This window comes from Gouania willdenowi, unplaced genomic scaffold, assembly GCF_900634775.1.
Source record: "Gouania willdenowi unplaced genomic scaffold, fGouWil2.1 scaffold_207_arrow_ctg1, whole genome shotgun sequence".
Lineage (NCBI taxonomy): Eukaryota > Metazoa > Chordata > Actinopteri > Blenniiformes > Gobiesocidae > Gouania > Gouania willdenowi.
The window spans coordinates 8,496-26,310 of record NW_021144960.1 but is presented as its reverse complement, the minus strand read 5'-3'; the positions used below and the strand labels follow the sequence as shown (position 1 = coordinate 26,310).

Here is a 17,815-nt window from a genome sequence, read left to right as displayed (position 1 = left end):
TTCTCGACGGAATCAAAAAACTGGATATTTAGGGATTCTGGGTATTTTCAACCTGAGGACATTTCCGGAACATATATATGACAAAATCTAAATACTGTTAGTATTCTAATACAATATACTGTCTTCATGAAGAATATTGGGTCCGTATTTGACCACATATGGGGCATATCAAAAAAACTCCGGATATGCATCGGAAATGTCCGTATTCTCGACAGAATCAAAAACCGGATATTCTCGATTCTTACTCTTTTTGCGCAGTGAGAGTTTAAAGAGAAGCAGTGCCGTGCATCAAAACAGCTTCAGAGGGCGTGTTCATTGAACACTCATTTATTATTAACTTATCAGGTTAGAACTAATGAACTGAACCAAGAGCGTTATCAACAGATAACAACACTCAGAAATTAATATGATTTAGATCATCTTTGAATCCATGTACCCTTCCTTCTTGAATTTTTTTAAATTCATTTAAAACCAGAAACAGGAAAACGGAAAAAACAAAATACAGAAAAAAAAGGTGTATTTCTGATTTTTAAATTTTAAAATCACAATAATCCAAATAACAATGGTAACATATTTTATTGTTTTGTTTGTTTGCCTTTTTTAGGTGACGACAGTTGCAAACACTGCAGCTTCTCTGTGAACTTGTAATAGAGAATAAGAACGCTACGTCAACTGTATAAACTATGGAAGTATATCTGTACCATAATTCAATTTAAAATCCATTAACAGAAATGTTTTTTCATTTTCAGAATATATCTGCATTTTTAACTCATAAATAAAATTAATAATAAATTATCCATTTTCATTTTCTTCTTCCCTTAAACATGACGCTCTGGTGGGAGGAGTCAATGCAGACTGGAGAAGATTAACAAACGGTGGAAAATCAGATGATTTCAGGTCAAAATAATGTGAGCAGCTGATTTTCTGAGGGTGCACAGATCCTAGATGACTAAGATAGTTTATAAATGTGATGACTGGACTACAATAGAGTTACACAGAAGTAGTTTGATATTTGCAACCACTGTTTATTTGTCAAAGGTCACAGATTAATTCAATGAAACTTTATTTATACAGGGACAATTCCAACAATAGTCACCTCGTAGCGTGAGATAACAGGCAACACATTGTGTGATCATTGGTTTCTAAGAAGGGTTTACAGATGAAAAGCTCTATTATAGCTAAGTGTGTGCTAATATGCTAATTATTGTAATATACAGTTTTTAATAGCAGACATTATATTTACAGTAATAATATATTGTGTTTCTGGGTGTGCAAAGGTTACAGATGTGCTTGAGTGAATTCATATTCTTTTGATATTTATTTGAAAATATGTTCTAATTAATATTTCATCACAAGGTTCTTTTATCAATGCAGATATAGTGAACAACACCAAAAGTCCATATATTAATAATAATAAAACTTGATAAATCTCCCCCATGTGACCAAACTATAACACTGCATTTTTATTATTTCCATTAATTATTAAATAATGATGACATGCATGGTGACCATACGTCTAGTTTTAGACATGTCCTCTTTTGTTTTCACGTGGTGTCGGGGCTTTGTGGCGATGTTTTAAAAATTACTGAAATATCTGGGTTTTCCAGGGACTTTGAACGCATCTCGAGGCATGCGTACCTCCGCAAAAATGTGTTCTATCTGTCACCTGCAGTCATAGATTTTTTATGATATAGATATCAAATCAACTGCACTTTGTAAAAAAAGACAAACAAACAAAATGATATAATGTGTTAGAATTGTTATTTTGATTTAAAAAACAATCAGAAATACACCATTTTTTTGTATTTGGTTTTTATTTTTTCCTGTTTCTGGTTTTTCTGTTTTCCTGATTCTGGTTTTAAATTAATTAAAAAATTACAGGAAAATTTTTTGGTGTGTCAGCATGTCTTTCATGTAATGTACAGGAAGTGACTTTAATTTAATTTGTTGAAAGTTATTTCCTAGACAAACAAATGCAGTTATTCTGCATCATGCAGTGATAGACACAACAAACACATATACAGCTGTTATGTTACTGTACAATATCATATAAGTTAGCTGTTACCATAATAGCTTCATATTGTAACAGCTCTGCTGTTTGTTGGATGTGTCCGTTGTAGATGTTCCTAATTCCTACAGCGTTGGCAGTCAGTGAAGGCAACTTGAGGATGCATAGTGGAGATGTGTGTTTACAGTCTATGGTGTAGAGAGTTTGTGTCAGAAGTTAACTTTGGAGTCATCTTTGTAATTTACCTTTCCATGTTTTATTTGGTGTGGTCACAGCAAACAGTGACTCAGGAATTTTCATGCAGTGAAAACTCCTGAGTCATGATGGTAAACAGCTAGGCAGGCAGTATTGGTTTCACGTTTATGGTGAAGTGCTACGAAGTGTCACAATGTGTGTGTACACTCTGTGTATCTGTTGCACGGTGTATATTCTGTTTGCTTTGAAGAAGTAATCCCAATAAGTAATCCCCATTTTTAATAAAAATACTGGTAATCTGATTACATGTTTTTAAATGTACTGTAACAGATTATAGTTACATTATTTTTGTATCCAGATTACATAACACTGTTACTAGTAATCCATTACTCCCCAAGCCTCTGTGTGTGTGTGTGTGTGTGTGTGTGTGTGTGTGTGTGTGTGTGCGTGTGTGCGTGTGTGTGTGTGTGTGTGAGAGAGAGAGAGAGAGCGAGAGAGAGAGACAGAGCATTTAGGGGCCCCATCTATGAAGTCAGCAAAATGAAGGTCCATCGTTCTATGTGATAAACACATGTATTTATTTATCTGAATAATATTCACTGTTATGCAGGATGTTTACTATTATTTGGGCCATAGTATATAGTCATCTTAAAAATGTAAATCTTTGTTTTAATCAGAAATAAAAAAAAAATGGCTAAAAATGGTGGAAAAAGTTGTGAAATGGGATTTTAAAAACCACAGAAATTGGTTAAAAGTTGCAAATTAGAATGGACAAAAACGGACAGAAAAAGTGTTTTCAAAGTGTCAATATTGGAACAATTAGTTTAAACTTTCATATAATGGGCATGACAAAAGGTGTATGTGGTTAAATTGGCAAAAATAATCATGAAATATGATGAAAAAGGATAAAAGTGACAATAATTGGTCAACATATGTGACATTAGATGCAAAAGTGGTGGAAAGGAGTTGTAAGTGTCTTGAAAGTGGAAAAATGTGTATTAAAATAAACTAAAAATACATTAAAGTTCAGGATTAAAGCCACAGATGCTGCAGGGTGAGAAAACACACACACACAGTTTACACACAAACGCCCCAGGGACGCGTTCACACTGATTCTGTGTCACAAAGTCACATGTGTTGGAAAAAGTCACACAAACACCACTTCTACTACACATTATTTGTGGAAACATTTGTTCCTCTAAAGATGTTTATTATGAAGATGAAGCGATCATCTGTAGTTTAAAGATGTGTAGCTCTGTGGGCCTGTACTACAAAGCTGGATAAGTATATCCTGGATTTATCTCTGTTAGCGGGTTTCACCTAACCAAACATTCTCTGTCAGAGAGCAGCTGCACTATGAACTGAGATATCAACTCACTCTCTTAACCCAGGTGATTTCAGCCTGGCTACGTGCACGCTCCTGTGACAGGGGTGAGAAAGGACCCCCACACTTTGTGTATAACAGCACAACTGCTGTATGTTCCTGCTGAGGCTGTCAGCGTCACCACAGTGTATAATGAAAGTGTATAATGAATGAATGAATGATCTGATTGGTCCGTGGATACAGAAAGTGTCTGACACACACAGCCTCAATCAGCTGACTAGGACCTCTGATCGGCTGACATCCATTCTGTATTGATAAACTTCATTTTCAGAGCCTGGAGAAGGAGAAGAGATTCACTGTCTACTCAGAACACTTTGGATTACAATATGCGCAAAGAGGATTTTGGATTTTTGACCAAATAACACAAAATAAAATTACTTATTGCAGCTTTAAGCTAAGGGATGTGTACGGCTGAATTGTCTACTGCCCACTTTCTGGGTGTTTAGAACCGTGATCGTTTTAACTCATAGGCCAGTTAGCTCAGCTGGGCAGAGCGTGGTGCTAATAACACCAAGGTCATGTGTTCAAGCCCTGTACTGGCCAGACCTCAATCAAGGACCTTAAACCTTCTGCCTTCAAGTGCTGTAAATGTATGAGTCAGAAAGGACAAGGTATGAATATGTATACAATAAACACAGATAAAGAATATCTAAACTGTTAATCATTACCAAACCTGGAAGAATTTTCACAAATAGCCAAAAATCTAGAATGACTGTCAGTAAAGAAGCTTCTTTTTGACATCTTAATAAATCAGCAAGTAGGACAAATACCAATTTATTGATGAATAATCCCAGAACAATTTAGGTTAAATACTAATAATACTTACTTTGTATGTGTATGCCTTGTGTATTCAGGTGTCCAACCATCATTTTGTATCCACAGTTGTGATGGAGCTGCAGAATGTAGGTTATACTTTCATCCAAATCATTGTCTTACAATGTAGTGAATAAATCATGGACTCTGTTTATCCAAAACAATGAGAAAGGTCACAATAGACATGAAATGAAAACTGTGTGTGAAATGATCAAACCATTGTATGTAATAAAAACTCATAGACTAATAATAATGTAGCCTATTTTTAATGATCAAACATGTACATATATTAGCACACTATAGCTACAACTGTGCTTGTTTTGACAAAGTAAGTTTGACTGAACTCTAAATTAAAACTACTGCTAACCTGGACAGATGCTAGAGATAACAAGGACAAAACAATACTAGATGACTTTATACATTAGCTGATATTAAGGACAAGGGCTGATGTGCTGTTAAAACAGACCAGATTGTTTTAATGTAGCCTAATTGTTGTGTAGTCTACATGACATTAGAACCTGAACATATGCCATATAATATGACCAGTCTATAGCTTCATAATATAAGTATTGAAATGGAATAGCAATGCAACGTTAGCCTAGCCTACTATTAATACACATTAACATGAGTAATATTTACACACAAATATAGTTCTACTGTTGCTACTTTCAAACAAGCAAGAGTTACAAAACAGATGTTGACAGAAGTAGGTTAAAATGACCTTATCTCATAATGTACCATCCTCACACTAATTGTTCTCTCACTCACACTGAACATCTCTGTGATGTCCAGAGCAGTGTTCTCTGAATGGAGGTGAGCCTCAATCATATGGGGGTAAAAAGTAGGAGGGGCATCTGAAGGTTGTTTCTTCAGTCTCTGAGAAGATGCAGAACTGGTGGGAAATTTCTTCCAGACCATCAAACACTGCTGGGTCAACTTCTAAATCCATATCAGAGTTTAGCTGAGCTAAGCTGTTAATAAAACTATCCAGATAAAAGTGAAGGTCGTCATTTGGTGAATTGTTTTCAACTTCATCAGCTAAAGCTCGTAAGTCATTCACTAAAACTCTGAAATCAGCCATCTTCACTTCTTCATCTAAGCCACGCCCATCTGCTGCAACAGGAAGTGGATCTGATTGGATTGCTCAGTTGACCAATCCTGAATGAGACTGAGGTTAGTCCCTCCTACCTCATTAGCATACGGACACAGAAATGTGGAATTAAATAAATGTGGAAATAAATACATGTTGAAAAAATAGTGTATAAATAAATACATGTATAAATAAATAAAAGTAGAAATAAATAAAAGTTAAAATAAATAAATGTTGAAATAAATAAAAGTAGAAATAAATAAATGTTGAAATAATTAAAAGTAGAAATAAATACATGAATAAATAAATAAATGTATAAATCAATTTAAGACATTTAGTTGTTTATATCAGATTTATTTACCAGTTTTTATTAATTTATTTATGCATTTAATTATCTCTTTATTTATATATTCATTACTTTAATTATTTATTCCAATATTTATTAATACATTTATTTATTTAGACGTTAGGCAGGTTTGGTCCTCCATACTCCCTGAGCACCAGTCAAACAAAGTTATGTTTATAGAAATACACAAAAAGAGGATTTAAAAGACATTCATCATTTAAAACTACAATTATAAATAAACACTGTGTGTTTAGAGTGTTGATGAAGAAAATAGAGTACAAGTATTCTACAAGTCAGTTTAAATCTAAACAACTTAACGTAATATTGCATATTACGGTACATGTAACATAATGGAATGATGTCTTTCTGTCTATCAATTATCACCATGGTACATCACAGGTAAATAAGTCATGGAGCTTCCTCACCCATTCCCTCAGACAGGCCTTAAGTCCTGATGCACAGGAGAACATTCTACCACAACAACTCCCACTCTGAGCCACCATCAGACGTCCATCACACCACAGCACCATGTAGCCCACAGCTAACCTCCAGCTAACGGTAGCCACACAGAGATAACATCTCCACACTTTCACTGCTGACACCAGACATAGAGCTCAGGACCAGCCAAACCAGCGATACATCTGGATAATCAACTGACAGGTAGAAAATAATAAATAAAATAATGTAACTTTATTGATCACTCACTCATTCTCTGTATTTTGACCCATTTTCCCAGAGGGGTAGCAGTGGGCTGCTAACTACAGACACCCAGGGAGCAGTTAGATAGTAGTTTATGAATATTCATAAAAACAGGCTAAAGACAGTTATTATCTGTGTTCCCTTCGTTCTGTGGTTATTATGTTTTAAAACTAAATCATAGTAACAAATAAACAGTGGTTATTTTGTTTTACTGATTTAAAACCAAAACAGAAATACAGAAAAACCAAATAAATCTTGTTCTGTTTGTGAGATATTTGGATATTTACAGTAAATTAGAGCAATAACTGAAGTCCACTGGTGCAGTGGTTTTCCTCCACAGGTCCTGGACCAGGTCTCCTCACACAATAGGACTGTTTAGGATTTATTTCAGCAGTTTTCTGCTCCTGTTTTCATTCAGTCTGTGGATGTTTTAGCTCGTATAAAGCTGCTCACGTTTAAAGTTCATTGTTTTATGGTGGAGGTGATCTTAACAGTGTTAAAGTCCAAATAGTATCCAGATAATCTGGTGACTGACTATCTACTGTGAGGCTGGTGTGAGGAACAATGGATGTTAGAACTTCTACCATTTGATATATATATTTATTTTACATGTTATAATACCACTAGCCACTAACACAATGACAACACTAGCCTCTTTGGTGCTCTAGGACAGGTTTTATTTTGGCCCCCCTTATATGGTGTTTTTTATATCAAGCAATTGATATTTACATTATTGTTATATTATTATTATCAGAATAATTTCTAACACTTACATAATGGTCTATACAATATCCACAAAGACGCTTTACATAATTAGAAAACGTGAGTAAAATTACTTATTTTTATATTTGATTTTAATTTTGATAAAAGTGTTTCACATACACATATAAAAGAACACAAACAAGTAAATAAAAGCCAATTTAAATATCTTAGTAACAGGTTCAAAATACAAATTATTAATAACATTAGATTAAAGCATTGCACAAAAGCAAGATACAGATTAAAGATAGATAGATAATGATGGGTTGGCTCATCAAATATTATTTTTAATTTAAATACTTATGACTAAAATGTTTTACTATTGATATTCACATTATGTGAAAATATACAAAACTTCCAGATTTAACATAACAATACTGTTTTTTTTTCACTATGTCTGTACATGCTGTCAAAGGTCAACAACTACAGTAAGTGCAATATTTTATAGACAGCAATACATGTTTTGTTATTGTAATTAAATACATGAATTTATTTTATTGCATAATTGTGACCATCAACCACCAACAATATATTTATATTTATATATATATATATATATATATATATATATATATATATATATACACACACACTGAACAACAATATAAACACATTTTTCATGAGCTGAACTCAAAGATCTAAAACATTTTCTATAAACATTAAAGATCTGTTTCTCTCAGATATTGTTACAAATGTGTGTAAATGTGTGTTAGTGAGCAGAGATAGCCCCTCCCACCTCACAGGTGTGTCATATCAACATGCTGATTAGACAGAATGATTATTGCACAGGTGTGCCTCAGGGTGGCCTCAGGGTGGCCACAATAAAAAGACAAAAAACAACAACAATTTTACACCTTAGCAGCCCACTGCTCCTCTGTGGTGGTTAAATCAGGGTTTTTCAACACTGGGGTCGCCTGGAAATAAAATGGAGTTGCCTGAAATGTCTAGTGATAATAAATTAAAATATGTGTTTTAAAAAAACTGATGAACATTATGTTTTTCAATTTGATTACATTGAATTTATTTTTTCATAAAAACAAAAAAAATCTGTACATCTATTTTAAGTTATAAAATAAATAAAAAAAATATTATTATTAATAATAATAATAATAATAATAATAATAATAATAATAATAATAATAATAATTTCATTCTTTGGCAGCCCACTGCTCCTCCGGAATGGGATAAATCAGGGTTTTTCAATGTTGGGGTCGTCACCCTGTGTAGGGTCGCCTGGAAATAAAATGGAGTCACCTGAAATGTCTGGTGATAATAAAATAAAATTAAAAATCGGATGTCTTATATTCTAAACTGTTTAAAAACTGTTTTTAAATAAAAATGCATATTTTAAAAATAAATTAATTATATTTTTTAATTATAAAATGAAATTTTAAAATAATTAAATAATATATTTTTAAAAATATAATTGATTAATTATTTTTTATCTATTTTGCACAATTTTTTTTCTTTCAAATAAAAACGTCTAACACATGATGTCAGTATTCTCTACTTTCACTTTGTGCACTGATACTGGCTACTCTGTATTTTTAAAACAAACATGATCAAAACACTCATTTTAGAAAAATAAGTCTCCATAAATGTGTGATATAAAATGTGAACCAGTCACTGAGCTGTCAGTTTATTGATGTGACTTTATTTAATGACTGTAATTGGTTCATCATGACCTTGTAACTGTTACAACTTAAACTACCTCTTTTTTTCACTTTAGAATGACATTGCAGAATTTCAACGGCCTGCAGCCTATGAAGGTGAAGGTTCTAAAGGTAAAAGAGGAGGTCAGGGTGATGTCATGGATAGTGGCTTCCTTTGTTTACATTAAAATGTTCCTGAAAGTTAAGTTTGATTAAAGAATCTTCTATTCAAAAAAGTCGGTCTTTACTTGGATCCCAAACACTCATTGCTATGTTATCTGCGCAGCTGAACAGGTAGTAGCAGCACCAAGATTAAGGTAAATGTAGGTGAAATGAATATTATCAATATCTGTAAAAGAGAGAGTTAATGAATGCAGAGTAGTCAACTGTTTTTAGAGACAATATTACATACGTACACACTAAGCATGTGGAGATTAATCGATATGAATCGGTATCTAGATATAAACATGTGCGATGCAAGTGTATGGATTCATTCAGTGACATCGGTACAATCTACGGGTGAAATCGAGATGCATCGGTCACTGCGTGCCTGCATCGGTAAAATCCATGGTTGCATCCACTTTTTCATCCATCCATCCATCCATCCATCTATTTTCTGATCCGCTTGTTCCTGTTTTCAGGGTCGCGGACCAGTTTTTTATGATGTATTTCATTCTATCCAGTTTTTCTGAGGCACATTGAATGCATCATCAATGCTTCGAGTTTTGTTTTGAACACAGACTGAATCCAGGAAGCATGTTGGTACCGCTACAAAGTTACAACAACACGTAAATCAGACGTAGGAAGATGGTAAACATGACCACAATCATGTGGTTTGTAAAGAATTCTTTGCTGCTAAACCTGACACAAACTCAGAGGCTCACTATTATCGATATGGCGTTGCTGCTCTACCCCCCACCCATGTGTGTAGTTTGCGAGGGGGCAGGGAGGGCATTGGTCAAAAGTTTTCATTACAGTTTTCCCAATTTAATTAAAAGAATACAATTCTTAATATGATGTACATAATACACAAATACGTTAAGTGCCATAAAACACAGTGACAGTACTTTATACATATATAATAATGTTTGATTTAAATTGAGTTGATTTATATTGATCATGTAAATGGCAACTGAAGATACAGATGTGGAAACCAAACATTTCCTTTCTGACTTTGTCAGACTCATCAATGACTGATTATTTGGTCAAATTTATACTAGTTTTTGATGAAGTAATCAGACATAATAATGCAGTTACAGCAGAATTAAAGAAACGATGAAAAGCGGAGGAAGCAGACACAGAGAAGGACAACTCAAAGGTCCCATGTCAGGACCAAACCTCACCAACCACCGACCCAGGAGACGTGCTAACACAGAACCATGAGTTAGCATCATGTGATGAAGACTCCACAGAGAAACAGGTGTGAGCCTGTTCAACCAATTTTGTAAATGTTTGTATATTCTCTTGATTATCTGTTTAACACTATTTTTGCTATTATTCCTGCTATTACTATCTTTAATACTGTTATTGTTGTCAGTTTTCTTTTGTTTTGATTTAACCCTGATCCTGCTGGGTTTTTGTACATAATTACTGAACCAATTGTGGAAAACTCTTGATTACAAATTTTTGGCACTCAATTAACAGAGTTTTGAAAAAAAAAAAAATCAATATTCTCTCTAATTTTTTGTATTTATATTTTATATTGACCCTGTTTTTTCTTTAAATGCTGCTAGAAAAGAGGGACACAAACACACACACAGACGCACCAGTGTATTTTAAGTTTAACACATGAAGACATCTGTTAAAGTAACAGTACCTCTATACACTAACAGTTGTAGTTAAAATGTGTAAATAGTTTAGAGGATTTGTTTTGCATTGTTTGCCCAAGTAAATGACTGTATGTGTACCTGTTTATTTTTAATTTATCATTAAGCGTTACATTTAGGATACAACAATATAACCTTTATTTGTCCCACAAAGAGGAAATTTACAGTGTTTCAGCAGCAGTAGATAAATAAACAGGGTAATAAACAATAGGAGATATTTACACACACATGGTCCTGTACACAGTACAGTGAGAAAGAGGAAAGATAATGGTGCATGAAGGGATATTACACAATAAAAAATATGAAAAAATGTCATTCTTAAATTGTCTTTTTTCTAATATGTTTATCTAAAGTCTAAGATTAGTTTTTTAATTCTTAATTTTTGAAGGTGAGTACAAACATGACAACAGTATATTGTACAATATAGTGAATTATTTTCCTTTTTTAAAAAGCTGCATTTATTACACTTTGATTGACATAATTCAATAAATATTACTGGTTTTTATTTTCAAAAAGTTCTTACATAAGTATCTTCTGTTATTATTTTATTTGTATTTTTTTCTGCCCTTTTGAAATGTCCAGTTTGCAAACCAGAGCAAATAAAGATACTTGATGGTAGAATACATTAACTGTCACTTTTAATCTTAAAATACATATTAATACAAGAGCACATCTCAAACAAATACATAACAATTATAATGTAGTTGATAATGTAAAATAAAAACACATTTTCCTGATATGTTACAGTGAGAAAAACACAGTTGGAGGATGTGGGAACCTCTCACTTACACAGGTATAATAATCTTATTATTATCCTGCTGTGTGAGTGTGTGTGACCCAGGCTTTGTGTTGGCAGCAGTTTGTGGGTTCAAGTCCAGCTCACAGCAAGGAGCACGTCTGGTGACTCAGTTAAAATACACCAGAAATATCTATATAGAGGTACAGGTGACACTGTCTATGATATTTCACTATTGCTTTTTGCATCTTTTCCTTTGTGTGAGGGAGTGTAAAAATTGTCCCCTGCCTTTGTGCAGCTAGCGCTCTACCATTTGAGCTAATTCCCCTCTCACTGAGAGGATTGGGAGTTGATGAAGTAGGTGAGTGTAGCTGCTCAACAGAACAAGAGTATTTAGTTACTTTGAAGGAGTAAACCAGGAACGCTGGTCAACACAGTGAAACTGTTCTTCCTGATGGACAAGCTTTTCCTACGTGAGAAAACACACACACACACACACACACACACTGATCATCTGTAGTTTAAAGATGTGTAGCTCTGTGGGCCTGTACTACAAAGCTGGATAAGTATATCCTGGATTTATCTCTGTTAGCGGGTTTCACCTAACCAAACATTCTCTGTCAGAGAGCACCTGCACTATGAACTGAGATATCAACTCACTCTCTTAACCCAGGTGATTTCAGCCTGGCTACGTGCACGCTCCTGTGACAGGGGTGAGAAAGGACCCCCACATTTTGTGTATAACAGCACAACTGCTGTATGTTCCTGCTGAGGCTGTCAGCGTCACCACAGTGTATAATGAAAGTGTATAATGAATGAATGAATGATCTGATTGGTCCGTGGATACAGAAAGTGTCTGACACACACAGCCTCAATCAGCTGACTAGGCATTTTACAAAGATAATCATTCAAAAGTATTAATATTGTTCATTTTTAGTGAGTCACACATAAACCTTTTAGTTTCTGGGCAAAGATTTGTCCATAGAGACTAGAAACAAATGTAGAGACTTTATCTTGTGTTATTGGAGAGTTTTCTGATGTTTTAGAGACATAAAAGCATGTATCACTCACTGCTGTGAGGACAGTAAGAGGCTCAGAGCCACAGCTGATCCTCACACACAAGCAGCTGATCAGAGCAGACACACTCCACACTGCAGATGAAATGTGTCTGTTCTCTGTCTCCACCTTAGATAATGTTTCTCTTAGTTTTACAAGCTATTTATCTCGTTTGTTATCACTCTCTCTCTGACTCAGGGCAGACTGTGCACGGACTGAAAGCAGATCAAGTGAAGTCCACCACACACACAGAGTCAGAGGAACCTCTGTGACTCTGTTCCTCATGAACATGTTTGTGTCTTTATTCTGTTGCTTCTCCACCTCAGTCTTCATTTTTCCTCTTGATTTGACAAAAGTCACGTTAGAGATTTCTGCTGGAATACAAAGCCATGATACTTTCTCTACTCTCAGATCAAGAACACACATTGACTTTTAATGAGCAGCTCAAGCAGCCAATAGTAATGCTTAAAACCGCTCATTGGATGGCCCCATTGTTAGAAAGAACTCTGATTGGCTGACATCCATTCTGTATTGATCAACTTCATTTTCAGAGCCTGCAGAAGGAGAAAAGATTCACTGTCTACTCAGAACACTTTGGATTACAATATGCTCAAAGATGATTATGGATTTTTGACCAAATAACATTAAAAAAAAAAAAAAAACATACTGCAGCTTTAAGCTAAGGAATGACTACTGCTGAATTTTCACCTGCCAACTTTCTGGGTGTTTAGAACCGTAATCGTTTTAACTCACACATTTTTGCAGCTTCATAGGCCAGTTAGCTCAGCTGGTCAGAGCGTGGTGCTAATAACGCCAAGGTCATGGGTTCAAACCCCATACTGACCAGATATTAATCAAGGATCATAAACCTGCTTTCATGTGTTGTAAATGTTAGTGTATGAGTCAGAAAGGACAAGGTATGAATATGTATACAATAAACACAGATAAAGAATATCTAAACTGTTAATTATTCCCAAACCTGGAAGAAAATTCACAAATAGCCAAAAATCTAGAATGACTGTCAGTAAAGAAGCTTCTTTTTGACATCTTAATAAATCAGCAAGTAGGACAAATACCAATTTATTGATGAAAAATCCCAGAACAATTTAGGTTAAATACTAATAATACTTACTTTGTATGTGTATGCCTTGTGTATTCAGGTGTCCAACCATCATTTTGTATCCACAGTTGTGATGGAGCTGCAGAATGTAGGTTATACTTTCATCCAAATCATTGTCTTACAATGTAGTGAATAAATCATGGACTCTGTTTATCCAAAACAATGAGAAAGGTCACAATAGACATTAAATGAAAACTGTCTGTGAAATGATCTAACCATTGTATGTAATAAAAACTCATAGACTAATAATAATGTAGCCTATTTTTAATGATCAAACATGTACATATATTAGCACACTATAGCTACAACTGTGCTTGTTTTGACAAAGTAAGTTTTACTGAACTCTAAATTAAAACTACTGCTAACCTGGACAGATGCTAGAGATAACAAGGACAAAACAATACTAGATGACTTTATACATTAGCTGATATTAAGGACAAGGGCTGATGTGCTGTTAAAACAGACCAGATTGTTTTAATGTAGCCTAATTGTTGTGTAGTCTACATGACATTAGAACCTGAACATATGCCATATAATATGACCAGTCTATAGCTTCATAATATAAGTACTGAAATGGAATAGCAATGCAACGTTAGCCTAGCCTACTATTAATACACATTAACATGAGTAATATTTACACACAAATATAGTTCTACTGTTGCTACTTTCAAACAAGCAAGAGTTACAAAACAGATGTTGACAGAAGTAGGTTAAAATGACCTTATCTCATAATGTACCATCCTCACACTAATTGTTCTCTCACTCACACTGAACATCTCTGTGATGTCCAGAGCAGTGTTCTCTGAATGGAGGTGAGCCTCAATCATATGGGGGTAAAAAGTAGGAGGGGCATCTGAAGGTTGTTTCTTCAGTCTCTGAGAAGATGCAGAACTGGTGGGAAATTTCTTCCAGACCATCAAACACTGCTGGGTCAACTTCTAAATCCATATCAGAGTTTAGCTGAGCTAAGCTGTTAATAAAACTATCCAGATAAAAGTGAAGGTCGTCATTTGGTGAATTGTTTTCAACTTCATCAGCTAAAGCTCCTCTGTGGAGGTTAAATCAGGGTTTTTCAACACTGGGGTCGCCTGGAAATAAAATGGAGTCGCCTGAAATGTCTAGTGATAATAAATTTAAATATGTTTTTAAAAAAACTGATTAACATTATGTTTTTCAATTTGATTACATTGAATTTATTTTTTCATAAAAAAAAAAATCTGTATATCTATTTTAAAATTAAAATAAGTTATAAAATAAATAAAATTATTATTATTATTATTATTATTATTAATAATAATAATAATAATAATAATAATAATAATAATAATAATAATAATAATAATAATAATAATAATAATAATAATAATTTCATTCTTTGGCAGCCCACTGCTCCTCCGGAATGGGATAAATCAGGGTTTTTCAATGTTGGGGTCGTCACCCTGTGTAGGGTCGCCTGGAAATAAAATGGAGTCACCTGAAATGTCTGGTGATAATAAAATAAAATTAAAAATTGGATGTCTTATATTCTAAACTGTTTAAAAACTGTTTTTAAATAAAAATGCATATTTTAAAAATAAATTAATTATATTTTTAATTCTAAAATGAAATTTTAAAATAATTAAATAATATATTTTTAAAAATATAATTGATTAATTATTTTTTATCTATTTTGCACAATTTTTTTTTCTTTCAAATAAAAACGTCTAACACATGATGTCAGTATTCTCTACTTTCACTTTGTGCACTGATACTGGCTACTCTGTATTTGTAAAACAAACATGATCAAAACACTCATTTTAGAAAAATAAGTCTCCATAAATATGTGATATAAAATGTGAACCAGTCACTGAGCTGTCAGTTTATTGATGTGACTTTATTTAATGACTGTAATTGGTTCATCATGACCTTGTAACTGTTACAACTTAAACTACCTCTTTTTTTCACTTTAGAATGACATTGCAGAATTTCAACGGCCTGCAGCCTATGAAGGTGAAGGTTCTAAAGGTAAAAGAGGAGGTCAGGGTGATGTCATGGATAGTGGCTTCCTTTGTTTACATTAAAATGTTCCTGAAAGTTAAGTTTGATTAAAGAATCTTCTATTCAAAAAAGTCGGTCTTTACTTGGATCACAAACACTCATTGCTATGTTATCTGCGCAGCTGAACAGGTAGTAGCAGCACCAAGATTAAGGTAAATGTAGGTGAAATGAATATTATCAATATCTGTAAAAGAGAGAGTTAATGAATGCAGAGTAGTCAACTGTTTTTAGAGACAATATTACATACGTACACACTAAGCATGTGGAGATTAATCGATATGAATCGGTATCTAGATATAAACATGTGCGATGCAAGTGTATGGATTCATTCAGTGACATTGGTACAATCTACGGGTGAAATCGAGATGCATCGGTCACTGCGTGCCTGCATCGGTAAAATCCATGGTTGCATCCACTTTTTCATCCATCCATCCATCCATCCATCTATTTTCTGATCCGCTTGTTCCTGTTTTCAGGGTCGCGGACCAGTTTTTTATGATGTATTTCATTCTATCCAGTTTTTCTGAGGCACATTGAATGCATCATCAATGCTTCGAGTTTTGTTTTGAACACAGACTGAATCCAGGAAGCATGTTGGTACCGCTACAAAGTTACAACAACACGTAAATCAGACGTAGGAAGATGGTAAACATGACCACAATCATGTGGTTTGTAAAGAATTCTTTGCTGCTAAACCTGACACAAACTCAGAGGCTCACTATTATCGATATGGCGTTGCTGCTCTACCCCCCACCCATGTGTGTAGTTTGCGAGGGGGCAGGGAGGGCATTGGTCAAAAGTTTGCATTACAGTTTTCCCAATTTAATTAAAAGAATACAATTCTTAATATGATGTACATAATACACAAATACGTTAAGTGCCATAAAACACAGTGACAGTACTTTATACATATATAATAATGTTTGATTTAAATTGAGTTGATTTATATTGATCATGTAAATGGCAACTGAAGATACAGATGTGGAAACCAAACATTTCCTTTCTGACTTTGTCAGACTCATCAATGACTGATTATTTGGTCAAATTTATACTAGTTTTTGATGAAGTAATCAGACATAATAATGCAGTTACAGCAGAATTAAAGAAACAATGAAAAGCAGAGGAAGCAGACACAGAGAAGGACAACTCAAAGGTCCCATGTCAGGACCAAACCCCACCAACCACCGACCCAGGAGACGTGCTAACACAGAACCATGAGTTAGCATCATGTGATGAAGACTCCACAGAGAAACAGGTGTGAGCCTGTTCAACCAATTTTGTAAATGTTTGTATATTCTCTTGATTATCTGTTTAACACTATTTTTGCTATTATTCCTGCTATTACTATCTTTAATACTGTTATTGTTGTCAGTTTTCTTTTGTTTTGATTTAACCCTGATCCTGCTGGGTTTTTGTACATAATTACTGAACCAATTGTGGAAAACTCTTGATTACAAATTTTTGGCACTCAATTAACAGAGTTTTGAAAAAAAAAAAAAAATTCAATATTCTCTCTAATTTTTTGTATTTATATTTTATATTGACCCTGTTTTTTCTTTAAATGCTGCTAGAAAAGAGGGACACAAACACACACACAGACGCACCAGTGTATTTTAAGTTTAACACATGAAGACATCTGTTAAAGTAACAGTACCTCTATACACTAACAGTTGTAGTTAAAATGTGTAAATAGTTTAGAGGATTTGTTTTGCATTGTTTGCCCAAGTAAATGACTGTATGTGTACCTGTTTATTTTTAATTTATCATTAAGCGTTACATTTAGGATACAACAATATAACCTTTATTTGTCCCACAAAGAGGAAATTTACAGTGTTTCAGCAGCAGTAGATAAATAAACAGGGTAATAAACAATAGGAGATATTTAAACACACATGGTCCTGTACACAGTACAGTGAGAAAGAGGAAAGATAATGGTGCATGAAGGGATATTACACAATAAAATATATGAAAAAATGTAATTCTTAAATTGTCTTTTTTCTAATATGTTTATCTAAAGTCTAAGATTAGTTTTTTAATTCTTAATTTTTGAAGGTGAGTACAAACATGACAACAGTATATTGTACAATATAGTGA

General features: G+C 33.9%; 1 non-coding gene across 1 annotated transcript; it reads left to right on the top strand.

The window, feature by feature from the left end:
* Positions 1–13,336: 13,336 nt before the first annotated feature.
* On the top strand, positions 13,337–13,410 carry trnai-aau (transfer RNA isoleucine (anticodon AAU)). The gene has a single exon. It is a non-coding gene; the product is annotated as a tRNA-Ile (tRNA).
* Positions 13,411–17,815: the final 4,405 nt, after the last annotated feature.